Here is a 13,940-nt window from a genome sequence, read left to right as displayed (position 1 = left end):
GCTGGCTGCTGACTTGAAGCTTGGTGATATGTTGACACGCAGGTACTACAAGCTTAGTTACCATCAAAAATCATTACCTTTGAAACTTCTCCAAATAGCCAGAAAATTAGTGACTCATATTTTGGAAGAGATGGTTATTGAAGTCAGTGTTGTTTGAGAATTGAGAATTCTCAACTTCTTTGAGAAATCCTGAGTGTTAATCTTTTAGGATTCCCTTTGGTCCTTTCTTCAACTGTATAATTCTCTATGATACTTTTGATAGTTTAGCTATCTTATTTTTTTAGTCATATCATATTATATTCTATATTATAACATATTTGATAGTTTAGCTATATTACATTATTACTGTATGAGCATATTGTAAGCAATAAATGGTTTCTGAGTTGAGTCAAGTACCTATGGGGCTGGCTTTGCATGACTCCTTTCGAATATGGAATTGCGTGTTTTTGTGTGTGACTCATTTCTGAAAAGGACCTCTCTGCTGTAGTTTTTTTTTTTAATCAAAAAATTTTTTTTAGTTTATTTATTTTGAGAGAGATAGAGTGAGCACATGAGCCAGAGAGGGGCTGAGAGAGAGAGGGAGAGAGAGAATTCCAAGCAGGATCTGTGCTGCTAGTGCAGCGTCAGATGTGGGGCTCGATCTCACTAACCATGAGATCATCTAAACTGAAGTCAAAAGTCAGACGATTAACTCACTGAGTCATCCAGGCACCCCTCTACTGGAGTTCTTGATAATTCATACCTCAAAATATAGTTAGTTCTGAATTTTTAGAGTTTTGTTAGTCATAACATGGTTTTTAAAATGCACTTAAAAAGTTTGAATGTTTACCTGTTGGTTAGGATTTTGGCTATATATAATAAATTTTATGTGACAGTTAACACTATTGTGTTTTTCATGCTATAAATATCTATCTTAGTGCAGTTAGTAGGCATTATCCATTAGTATCTCTGGTTTTCTATCAGATATTTCTAGTTGGGTGTTCCATTTTTTTTTTTTTAATTTTTTTATTTATTTCTAGGAGAGAGAGAGAGAGAGCATGAGCAGGGGAGGGTCAGAGAGAGAGGGAGTCACAGACTCTGAAACAGGCTCCAGGCTCTGAGCTGGCAGTCAGCACAGAGCCCGACACGGGGCTTGAACCCACGAACCGCGAGATCATGACCTAAGCAAAAGTCGGACGCTTAACTGACTAAGCCACCCAGGCACCCCGGGTGTTCCATTGTTATATCAAACTCAAAATATGTGCGGCCTGTTGTATCTTCTTTCCTTCTGATTTTGCTGTCTCTCCCCACTTTCCAGTTTTTATTTCACCTTGAAATTTTAGAATTTTTGTTTACTGTCTTAGCTCTTTATAGTTAAAAATTCTTTTTAGTGTTTATTTTTGAGATAGAGACAGAGTGAGAGTGGGGGAGGGGCAAAGAGAGAGGGAGACATAGAATCTGAAGCAGGTTCCAGGCTCTGAGCTGTCAGCACAGAGCCTGATGTGGGGCTTGAACTCACAAACTGCAAGATCATGGCTCAAGCTGAAGTGAGATGCTTAGCCGACTAAGCCACCCAGCTACCCCAGCTCTTTATAGTTTAGCAATTAACCAAATCCTGTCTCTCAGATTCTTTATTTCCCTCAGGAGTATCTCGGTCCAGAAAAATACCAATTTATCCTTAAATTGTCACAGTAACCTACTTACCTTATCTCTAGTCTCCATCCCCACTGCCCCAATCCACCTTGCATACAGAGGTCATATTAATTTCCTTCTTCACCCCTTGATAGGGTTGAAGCCTTACTTCTAAGCCCAAAGCTTTCAAGACTTACTTGTGGAATTTCAGATTAGTCTATACTCCTCAAAGAAGCTCTTAAGACTCTACATGTTTTGACCATATTCCATGTATTTAGTCTTATCTCTGTCATTATCCAAGGTGAATTCTTCACTCTGCCAGATCCCATTTCATGGTTTCATTATATCCTGGTCAACCCTATTTCGTTCCTTCACTCATATTAGCTTCATGACTGCCTCTTCAAATCCTTCCTTCAAAATCCAAGCCTCTTCATTTTACCGAACTTAAAAAACATTATTATTGAGTAGCTGCAAAAGAATTTTTCTAAGTACGTACAAGGTAGTAAGAAAAACAATGCAACAAATATCCATGAACCACACCCACTTTAGAAATAAAATGTTGACCTTACCAGTGAGTCTCTGGGGTGCCTCTACCCCCTTCTCCACCCCTTTCATTTTCTGTTTATATTTCACTTGCTTTTCTTTTCAGTTTGCTTCATTTGGTTGCATCACTAAATTATACATTATTTTATAGTGGTACATTTTTTTTTTAACTTTAAATAAATGGAATAATACTATATATATTCTTCTGCAATTTGCTTTTTAAAAATATATTCCTGAAATTCATCCTTGTTGTATGCTCTAGTTTATTAATTTTCCCTGGTGTAGTGAATTCTGTTCTTATGAAGAAATTCACAATTTATTAATCCACTGTACTGCTGATAAACATTTGAGATGTTTTCAAAAAAACTTTTTTGGCAATTGGAATCAGTGCTTCTGGGAACATTTCTGAACACAATTCCTGGTGTACCTGTGCATACATTTTGCTTTGGTTGGGAGCCAGGATAGTTTAGACTGGAGACTTGTGCTTAATAACAGTGCATGGCATATGGTAGGAGTTCAATATTTGTTGAATGAATGAATGAGAGGGATTTCTGTTCATAGTGGGTCTTCTTCAACTGTAGTTGATCACACTGTTTTCCAAAGAGGTTGCACTGATTCGTAGCCTCATTAGCAGTAGATGTGAGTTCCAGTTGCTTCACATCCTTGTTAACACTTGATACTGTCTTTTAAATTTTTGCTCACTGCTGAACTTGTTATATTATTGGAGCTTTACTTTAGAGCTTCATGAGATTTTCATTGGCCTTTCTGGACCATATTGAACTCTCATCTGTGAATTCTCTTGGCACTTACCATCTGTAGTACTAATTTTGGTGCTATGTGATATTCTGATGCCACTGAACTTTTTCATGAATATCTCTTACATTCCAGCTAGATGTTAGCTTCTTTAAGGAAAATACTGCCTCTTATTGTTTATTATCTAGAGCGTTTAGCCAGGCACTTGGGCCAAGTTGATTGCTTCAGGCCAGAACTGAAAACCTCAACATTAGACCTCCTGAATTGGAAGTGTACTCATTTCTGGTAAATTCACAAAGATTTAAAAAACTTCAAAATGAAGATGGATCTGTTCATATGAACAGCAAATATCTTGCTGACATTTCTTTTTCCCATTGTTAAAAGATCAGTATTGTTTAGGGGCACCTAGGTGGCTCAGTCAGTTGAGAGTCCGACTTTGGTTCAGGTCATGATCTTGCAATTCATGGGCTCGAGCCCCGCGTCGGGCTCTATGCTGACAGCTAGCTCAGAGCCTAGAGCCTGTTTCAGATTCTGTGTCTCCCTCTCTCTCTGACCCTCTCCTGCTCACTCTGTCTCTCTCTCTCTCAGAAATAAATTTAAAAAAAAACATTAAAAAAAGAGATCAATATTATTTGAATGTATCCCATGGTCTTCACATCTTTTTTAGTTTGATTCTCTAAACATCATGTGGCTTATATCATATATATATGACTAAAATTAAATGGTCTTTGATTTGTGTTAGTTTTTGTGAGTTGATTTGTGTGCTGTTCTTTAAACTGGTCTTTGGTGAATATCTTTGTGTGTGTGTGTGTGTGTGTGTGTGTGTGTGAGATGAGACAATGCCATCAACAAGTTCTTCAACAATTATCTTGTACTGGATTATTTTTGTTGGTTTTGTGAAAAGAAAATAGGGAAAATGAAAAGTCAGTTTTATGTTGATGGAAATGAAGTAGACTGATAAAGCATTCCACTTTAATCAAAAGTAAAGATAACTGTCGGGATGCCTGGGTAGCTCAGTCGGTTGAACTTCCAACTCTTCGTTTCGGCTCATCATGATTTCACGGTTTGTGAGTTCGAGCCCCACACCGGGCTCTATGCTGACAGTGTGGAGCCTGCTTGAGATTCTCTCTCTCATCCTCTCTCACTGCTCCTCTCTTGCTTGGGTGCACTCTCTCTTTCTCTCAAAAATAAATACATAAACATTAAAAATATATATAAAAAGAAAGTAAGATAGCTGTCTTACTGGGCATTTTTTAACCTCTCTACCTACTAAATAGTCAGAAAGATAGGCGTATAAATCTCATTGATTTCAATCTTTACTTTTTAGAGCTTCACTAATTCAGAGTGATTTTTATTTATTTTTTAAAGTTTTTTTAAACAGTTTATTTATTTTTGAGACAGAACATGAGTGGGGGAAGGTCAGAGAGAGAGGGAGACACAGAATCCGAGACAGGCTCCAGGCTGTGGGCCAGCTGTCAGCACAGAGCCCGACGCGGGGCTTGAACCCACGAACCATGAGATCATGACCTGATCCGAAGTCGGACGCTTAACCGACTGAGCCACCCAGGTGCCCCCAGAGTGATTTTTATAAAGCCCAGTCAGAATTATGGTGCTTTATTATTTATATATTTACATATATTCTTCCTCTTTCTGGACTGTCGATTGATCCACAGAAGGACCTGTGTCAGGAACTTGGAAAGTAACTACCAATTCCCTTGGTCAACTTATTTAACTTGCTCTGTGTCTTAGTTCCCTCATCTGTAAAATGGGGATACTAACAGTCTGCCTCATAGGGTCATAATGAGAAGTGAATTAGTTGAGACACATAAAATGCTTGGAACAGTACCTGAATGATGTGATCCAAATTTGGGAGATGGTTCCAGCAGCGGTGTGGACGAGGAACTGATAGAGGTAGCGATAGGTTGCAAAAAAACCCCTCAAAACCCAAAACAACACAGTACCTTTCCAACTTCTTCCATAAGAAGAAATGCATTTTATACTGTGACATCAGTACACAACACACACACACACACACACACACACTTTATAATTAAAACAAAGATTTGTAAAATAATATTTACCACTCATAGATAACATGTACTTTGCTATTTTCTCTTTCATTCCATTTAAAAATGCTTACTGTGACCCAGTATTTTTAAAGATCTACTAATGGGTCAAAGCCTACAGTTTGAAAATGGTCTTACACTAACCTATCAGCTTGAATCTTGTTCTTTTGACCTTTCAAAAGAAATGTTCATTAAAATGTCTCCCCACATTTTGGGTTGAACAATTTTGGAAGGAAAGCATTCAAATGTGGTGTAATAAAAGCTTCTAGGCCATTTATTATTACTTTCTATAGGCATACATTTCAAAGAAAAAAATTAGAGTACTATTTTGACAAATATCTCAGTTGAAACTATTCCACAATTGAGCCTTGGATTAATATGCCTTTAATTACTTAATATAAATGATAAAGTCATATAAAAACACAATTCTCTTGGACCTGGAATATACCGTTCCTCCAAAGAAAATGAAATAGGACAATCTTTCCTACAGAACTTACCCTCGATTTTATTTCCTCCTTCTGATCCAGTTTTAAACTCATGACTGAAAAGAAAAATAGAATGTCTTATAATCTGTTTTAATTGTTTGAGGTATTCATAAACATTGTAATACCCAAGACTGTTTTTAAAGACTATGAATTGAAGGCATTGGATTTTAACTTTGTGTATTTTTATTCATTCTGTTTTTGAATTACATGGCCCCAAATGACTATTAAGCATATAACAGGTTGGATATAATGTGCTTGTTTTCTGAGCAGGGGAAGTAGAGCCATGGTGTTGCCCTAAACTTAAGTTCAGTTGGGCAGACATTTGTGGAGTGTCTTGTGCAGGGTGGTAATGTGTGGGACTGGGGGGGTATACGTTCATAAATCAAGGCCTCGGTCACTGCCTTAGTAGAGCCAGCACTTACAGGATGGGTCTTGTAGAAGTTTGTTCAGCCCTTGGGGTATAATACTGTTGCACTCAGTTAAGAACATGACTAGAAGAAACTGGACACCTATACTTTGCCCCAGCCCCACCTGCTCCCCTTCTTCATCAAATACAGCTTCCCATGTACCAGCCCTGTCCCTGGAACGGGCAGTGGGAGGTCTCGATTTCATCTGCCAGGTACACCTTGACGCCCAGGAGCTGCTGGTAGCCTGTGCTCTGGCTCTCTACCTCCCTGCAAACATGAGGACCTGCATCTCCAAGATCAGCATCTGCACTCAGGTCTGTGAAAGCTGAGTCGGGTGGTTGGCCTCGGGTTCTGTCAGCCTGGCTTGCAGGGATGTTTACTGAGGATATAGGGAAGTTTGATGTTTGCACCAGAGAAAGGATGACACAGTTATTTAGGCAGATAAAGTGTTCCTATTTGTGCTGCAAAAACAAAGACAGGATTCATAGGCATGTTCTTTCCTCTATTCTAGCCCTTTCAAGTAAAACAAAGATAACTTTTTCCATTTGGATGCCATGTTTTAAGGGGGTGATGTTTTGAGATTTGAAGGAAGGAGGGTACTTCACTCTGTGTGTTTTGTACCAAGCTGAGCATTTCATACTGTGATGAACACTCACTTTTGTGGTGTATGAAAATGCTCTTTGCATGTGGAAGCAGTGATTCTCAATAGGAGTCACTTTGCCCCACTTCCGGGCATATGGCCCCGTTTGGAGACATTTTGGCTGTCACAGTGGGTGATGAGGGATGCTACTGGCATCTAGTGGGTAAAACCAATGGATGCTGCTACACCCCATGGGTTGTACAGGGCAGCTACCCCCTCCCCAGAGAATTATCCAATCTCAAATGTCTAGAGTTGCAGGTTGATAAACCCTACCTTAGAACCTGACATTGGATGTATTACAAAAGGTATATCAGACTCCTTGAATTAGAGTAAATCTGACCTAATTTTAATTCACCATAATATTCATTTCACCACCTTGATATTTTTTGATAGCTTTAAAAATTTAGTTGCATAGAGCCATAGAGTATAGAATTGGAAGGTATCATAGGGATTGCCAACTCCCCTGTTTTATAGATAATGGAAAAATTAGGTCTAGAGATGGATACTTTTTGGAAAAGTGACTTATCTAAGGTCACATTGTGAGTTTAGAGACAGCCTGAGACTGGGGCTCAGGTCTACCAGGCTGATGAAAAATATAGCAACTGGCTAATGCATTATTAGGTTAGTAAAAGCTTCCCTATGGTGAAAGTGTGCTTCCCAGAAGACAGAGATGCCACCACTGTCCTGTTTCCCATGTCACAGCTTCTGAAACATCAGATACTTAATAAATGCTTAGCATAAATCATCTCGTCTTTTGGGAGTATAAGTGAAAATTGATTTAAAAGGGAAAACATTGTTGTTCAAGTTTAAATGTATGAAATCTTCCTAATCAAAACACAGCATTCAAATGATATCACTCCTTGATATTGAAGAACACCCTAGCTGGATCTTCTGGAGACATTTTACTGAGACTAATTGTCTTAAGCTTTTAGACAGGAGTCCTGCCTTACCACCTACCCAGAGATAGAAACAAGTGATCTCATTCTGAAAATGAGCCAGCCCAATGTTTCCCTCACAGCTAGCTCATGTCTTAGCTAATTCATAGCCTGGGTTATTTTCAAAATAGAGGCTGGTATGTGCAGTTAATTTTGCTTCTACGTATTTTTCATGCATTAAATGAACATGTTTCTGTCTAAGTTAATACTTAAGAAGCCAAAGATCTTAAAATGTTAAGAGCTTTAAAAAATAAAGCCCATTAGGGAATAGAATATTTTGGAAACATATTGCTAAGGTGAAATCATGAAATTATCTGTGGGGACAACTTGGTTTTTGGCATATTCTCCCAGAAGGAGATGGTGACATAGCAGGGCTCCTGCAGACTGTAGTCCTAGCTGCATGGCCTGAATAGTCTACTCCAGCTCATTCATCTGAATCTTAGCAGAATTGGAGGCATCCGCAGTGGAAGTTATCTGCTGAAGTAGCATTCTGCTCTGGAATACCATTATGAAACAGAATCATTTATCAGTGAAGGGAAGTTGTCCTAGTTTTCTGACCTTGACTATGTTTTTCGTTTACCTTGTTGTTGAACCTAATTTTAGCATCCTGGTGATTCTGCTTGGTGAGGGCGCCATTGTGAGCTCTGTCACTGAAGAGCTGGTGTGTAGAATAGCTCTAGGTATGATGACCATTTCCACACATCTCTCAGAGCCTGCAATTTCTGGCAGGCCTTTAGTTTCCTCAATGGGAAACAACCATCAAGGAATTCAGCCACGATGGCACTAGAATTCACTACATTTTTTAGAATTTTCCTTAACCTCTGGGGCACCTGGGCGGCTCAGTTGGTTAAGCGTCTGACTCCTTCGGTTTCAGCTCAGGTCATGATCTTGCTGCTCATGAGTTCAAGCGCCTCATCGGGCTCTGGGCTGAGGGTGCAGACTCAGCTTGGGATTCTCTCTCTGCCTCTCTCTACCCCTCCCCCACTCACTCTGTCTCTGTCTCTCTCAAAATAAATAAATAAACTTAAAAAAAAAAGAATTTTCTTTAACCTCATCATTAGATTGGAATCGAAGACAAAAAATAAGAAAGGGGCAAATTAGGGATGCTTGGGTGGCTCAGTCTGTTAAGCGTCCAGCTTCGACTTCACCTCAGGTCATGATTTTGCAGTCTGTGAGTTCAAGCCCCGCGTCAGGCTCTGTGCTGACAGCATAGAGCCTGGAGCCTGCTTTGGATTCTGTGTCTCCCTCTCTCTTTGCCCCTTCCTTACTCATACTTTGTCTCTCTCTGTCTCTGAAAAATGAATAAATCTTAAAAAAATTTTTTTTAAAAGAAAGGGGCAAGTTATACTTCACCCTATGGACACACACATCTTCATGGTTCTTCCTGAGATCAGCTAGCTCCTCTGCCAGGGTTTCAACCTGCATTTCCAGGTCAGTGTTGGACAGTGTCAGGTCATGCAGGATTGGGTGCAGGCTGTGGTTGTCAGCCCCGCACTCTGCCACTGGGCCAGTTCAGACCCAACCTGAAAAAAGTTTCAAGTGCTTTCAGTGGTTATTAGGTTTGTGTTAATACTCTATTCTAGACAATCTTTCTAAGGCCTGCTCCAGAAATGCTTCAGTTATATTTGATGCAAATATAATTTGCTATTTGCATTTCACATTTTTTAGGGGGGGATGGGGGCACCATGGCATTGCATATAAAACACTAAAAGCTTTGAGGAAGAATCTTCTAGCATTTCTATTTCTTTGGACGCAGTTGCCATACTTTATTTTCCCTTTATTCGTAAGGGTCTTGTACACAAATGTAAAGAAAGGAGTTAAAGAATCTTCAGAAACACATAATGGTCCCTCACATAAAATATACCTAATTCATAAAAGTTTTTACCTATAAACTGGGTGAGCGCCTGGGTGGCTCAGTCAGATAAGCATCCGACTTCAGCTCAGGTATGATTTTGTGGTTTGTGGGTTAAGCACTGCATCTGGCTCTGTGCTGACAGCTCAGAGCCTGGGGCCTGCTTTGGATTCTGTGTCTCCCCCTCTCTCTGCCCTCCCCCGCCTATGCTCTTTCTCTCAAAAATAAATAAATGTAAAAAAAAAGTTTTTACTTATAAACTAGCTGATGATTCTTTGAACACAGAATCACCATAACGTTCTTGTAAATAATGGCCTTCTGTAGTGTATTCAGCTAAAGCATCTTTCCATTTTTAGGATTTCATTTATTTCTAAAAAGAACAATCCTCTTTTTGTAACTTGTGATTCCAGTATAAAAATAAGCACGGCTTCACCCACTGCTTCTCTCTATAGCTTATGTGTTCCGTTGTCCCATTGAAGGTAACCACATTTTACTTCTGGCTGGAGTCTTCAGCTGCCAGTTTTACACCATCAGTCTGGAGCATGAAGCTGGTGTTATTAATGGTTGCATCTGATACCTGGAAAAGCCAGACACCCCAAAAAGGCTGTGTTTGTTATATGCATATTCTGAACTTTCATACACTGGTATTTAGCAATGCCTGTTTCAGAGTCTTCACAGAAATTTTGTATGCATGCCATTCTTTAATGACAAATACATGAAATAGTTGTCTAAATATACCTATAGCATTTATCTCTTCTTTTGAGGCTAGAGCAACTGCAGGCAGTTTACTTAGTTTAATTGTGTTTAAGTATTTTGGAAACATTCTATAATTCTTTCTAGAAAATGAACTACATAAAAGTAAGCAAATTAGAAAAAAAAATGGAACATAGCTAAGAAGTACATTCTGTTGCTTGTTAAAGTCCTTAATCTGGTTAAATTGAGGAAAAGTACAGATAATGGTATAAGATGGTCTTGATCTTTTCATATTTTTTTCACTTTAAGTGTCATTCTTTTGTCTAGCAGTAGCAAAATTTCTTACCTTGTTTTTAAGTCCCTCAATTATCTGGTGATACTTTTTTATTTTTTTAATGCTTATTTATGTTTGAGAGAGATAGAGTGCCAGCGGGGGAGGGGCAGAGAGAGAAGGAGACACAGAATCTGAAGCAGGATCCAGGCTCTGAGCTGTCAGCACAGACAGGGGCTTGAACCCATGAACTGTGAGATGGTGACCTGAACCAAAGTCAGATGCTTAATTGACTGAGCCACCCAGGCGCTCCTCTGATGATACTTCTTTAGTCCTGTTTTACTTTTTGACCATTGCCTCAGATCCAAATTTCTTATAGCATGCCTTTTGATTTTATCTTCAAGTGAACTGCTTGCTTGCTCTGGAGCACCATCTTGTCCAAGTAGACTGGGAGAGGGTCATCGAGGTTTTGCATCGTATTCTTTCTCATTATCAGAAAGCAACACACTCTCACCTCCTCTCTGGTTGGCACTCCCAAAGTTGGCTCCCCCTGAGGAGCCACTTGAGCTACTTTTCCCCCCTATCATTCTTCCTTTCCCATGATCATAATCTAATTGTCATAGACTAGATTTTTGGGCAAAATGGGACAACGGTGGAATGGTTTCAACCCCGCAAAGACCAATCCTGCAAGAGAATATTAGGGAGTTATCAATTAGTACCTCCTTTTCTAGTTGATAAAGGAGGTGTTTCCTTTTTGGTACAATTACCTGAAGGATTTTCAATGACATCTGTAATACTAAATTCTTGTTTTGTTAATCGTTAAACCCCATAGACTGTCTTATTTATTTTAAAGCACAGAAAATGCCTTCAGAGATTTGTTACCTCACCCTGGAGAAATGAAGCAGATAGCAGCCTACTTAAGCTTGTATTTTTTCACTTACGGAATTTCTGCCCTCCTGCATTTTGATGACTCTTCTTATAACAATTTATTTTCCTTTGGAATCGTGTGATGAATATGTCATCTTCTCAGATGAAGCTATTTGAAGTCAATTTTAGAGATTTTTGGTGACGTAACAGAAAGTGGGAGATCCTTACCCTACGTATCCTGTCTTAAAAAGAATAAAATGTAGGAAGAGAAAATGGTCAGATTTCTTTTAATATTCTTCTTTCTTGATTTTGTCAATTGTAAGAAAATTTTAAGTTTTAAATTTTTCTCAAAGCCTGCCTTGAGTTTTCAAAGTGGTTAATAATATCTAGCTGTATATCCTTATTTTCTGAAAGTGTAGGACCCCCAAGAAAGTTAAAGAGAAAAGGAGGAACTAATACGCTGTAATGTTTTGATTTAGTATTAAATAGCAAACTTGTAAGTTTCTCCAGGTTCTTCTAAACCTCTGCTGTGGCTGCCCCTTGCTTCTCATCAACATATGCAGATTTTGAATCGTCTCTGATGACCTAAACTTGGAGATAATAATCATGACATACCTTACTTCCTCTCTCCATATGCCTTTGTCTAATAGGAATGTCCTCCCCATGATTTCCATATTACAAAACACAGTTTTCTACATTATGTGTATTGTCAGAGGCAGTGAAATGTCTATCATCTCTCTCTCTCTCTCTCTCTCTCTCTCTCTCGTCTTTAACTAAAAGCTGCACACTAGAAAGATAATACTATTTGGTCTAAACTCTGTGTCACTTGATGTTCTTTCCATGCATGACCTTTGCTTCATTTTTCTAAATTGACTAAATTGACTAATTTTCTAAAATGAAATTCATTTTCTAAAGGGGGCTCTGAGCCTATTCCTATGTCTTCAAACACCCTGCTGGCCAAGTAAATAAGCATTTCTTAAAACTTGTTAACATTGAAACAATTTAATGTGGAATAAAATATTCAAATGGCTTATTTGGGAAACCTATATGTTAAGCTGTTACTTGTTCTTGGCATGTGGGGGGCTTTGGTGTGATACTGCTTGCATGTTAAGGTCTGTTGCCTTTTTTCTAAATGATACACAGATACTTAATATGTTGAATGAGAGAATCAACCATGTGTTTTAAAAACTTTTAGGGTGAAATGATGACCCCAAATTAGTGGTAAGATTTTGTAAAGTAAATAAAATTAAAAAAAAAAAAGAAGGTCCATGAATTAGAAGAGAAAGAGAATAAAACAGCCAGTGAAGGATAAAGTTTCTCTGTAAAAGTCCCAGCTCAACAGTTGTGAATACGCCTTGGCTGCCAAAGTTAGATTCTATCAAAAGATTTACAAGCCCAAGGGCCATTCTCCCACCGCTCTTGATCCTTGTGTTTAATTCTGGGTGCCATAGTTTAGGAAGACTATTTAATTGCAAATATGTCCATTATACCCAGAACATGTGGTCCAGGTACTGAAGAGCATGGAAACAATGTCAGATGAGGCATGGCTAAAGAAATTGAGATTTCTGCTTAGAAAAAAGAAGACACACAGCCACTTATTTATTTATTTATTTATTTATTTTTTACAAATAGTTTATTGTCAAATTGGTTTCCACATAACACCCAGTGCTCATCCCCACAAGTGCCCTCCTCCATGCCCATCCCTCCTCCCCCCCACATCTATCAGTCCTCAGTTTGTTCTCAGCATTCAAGAGTCTCTCATGGTTTGCCTCCTCCCTCTCCCCCACCATTTCCGCCCTTCTTCTCCCCCTTGTTCCTCCGTCAAGTTCCTCCTAATCCTCCTATACGTGCAAACATATGATATTTGTCCTTCTCTGCCTGACTTATTTCGCTCAGCATAACACCCTCAAGGTCCATCCATGTTGCTACACATGGCCAGATTTCATTCTTTCTCATTGCCATGGAGTATTCCATGGTATAGATAAACCACATCTTCTTGATCCATTCATCTGTTGATGGACACTTAGGCTCTTTCCATGTTTTAGCTGTTGTGGAGAGTGCGACACACAGCCATTTAAAATGAGTTCCAAATTGGGTACTTGGGGGGTTCAGTGGGTTGAGTGTCTGACCTCAGCTTGGGTCATGATCTTGAGGTTCCTGAGTTGGAGCCCCATGGCAGGCTCGCTGCTGTCAGCACAGAGCCCACTTCAGATCTTCTGTTCCTCTTTCTCTCTGCCCCTCCCCGACTTGTACTCTCTCAAAAACAAATAAAACATTTAAAAAAAAATGTTTAAATGCTGGAAAGGTCAAGATAAAGAATTCTTCCCTAGAACTTTCAGAAGGAACACACCTTGATTAAAAAAACCCAAAAAGCTGCAAAGGCCTGATCTAGGATCAGAATCTGGAAGTTACTCAGACAGATCTGGCTCTGTATAAGGATATCATTTCTCACTTTATATCTGTTCTTAAATAGAACGATCTGCCTTACCAAGTTGTGAACTTTGCAGGGTCTGGGCACCTTCAAGCAGGGACTAGAGGCCTAGAACAATCCATCTTTCAGGAAGGCTTTCTATCCTGTATAGGATAGCAATTGGGAGGTTTGGAAGAAAAGTTACCATCCATCTCTCAAAAGCTCTGTGACTTTTATGTTGTTATTGTGATAAGAATCACAAGCATTAATACTGGATCTTCATGGAAACTTTTGAGTGTGGAACACCCAGTGGGAAAAACACAATTGTCATATCTTGAAATGGAGCCACAAAGCCTTTGTTTACATGACGACCATCACAGAGATTTAGAAATCTGACTTCTTGATCT

Source organism: Crocuta crocuta, unplaced genomic scaffold (assembly GCF_008692635.1).
Source record: "Crocuta crocuta isolate KB4526 unplaced genomic scaffold, BGI_CrCroc_1.0 scaffold68, whole genome shotgun sequence".
In the NCBI taxonomy this organism is placed as follows: Eukaryota; Metazoa; Chordata; class Mammalia; order Carnivora; family Hyaenidae; genus Crocuta; species Crocuta crocuta.
Note: the sequence above shows the minus strand (reverse complement) of the source record.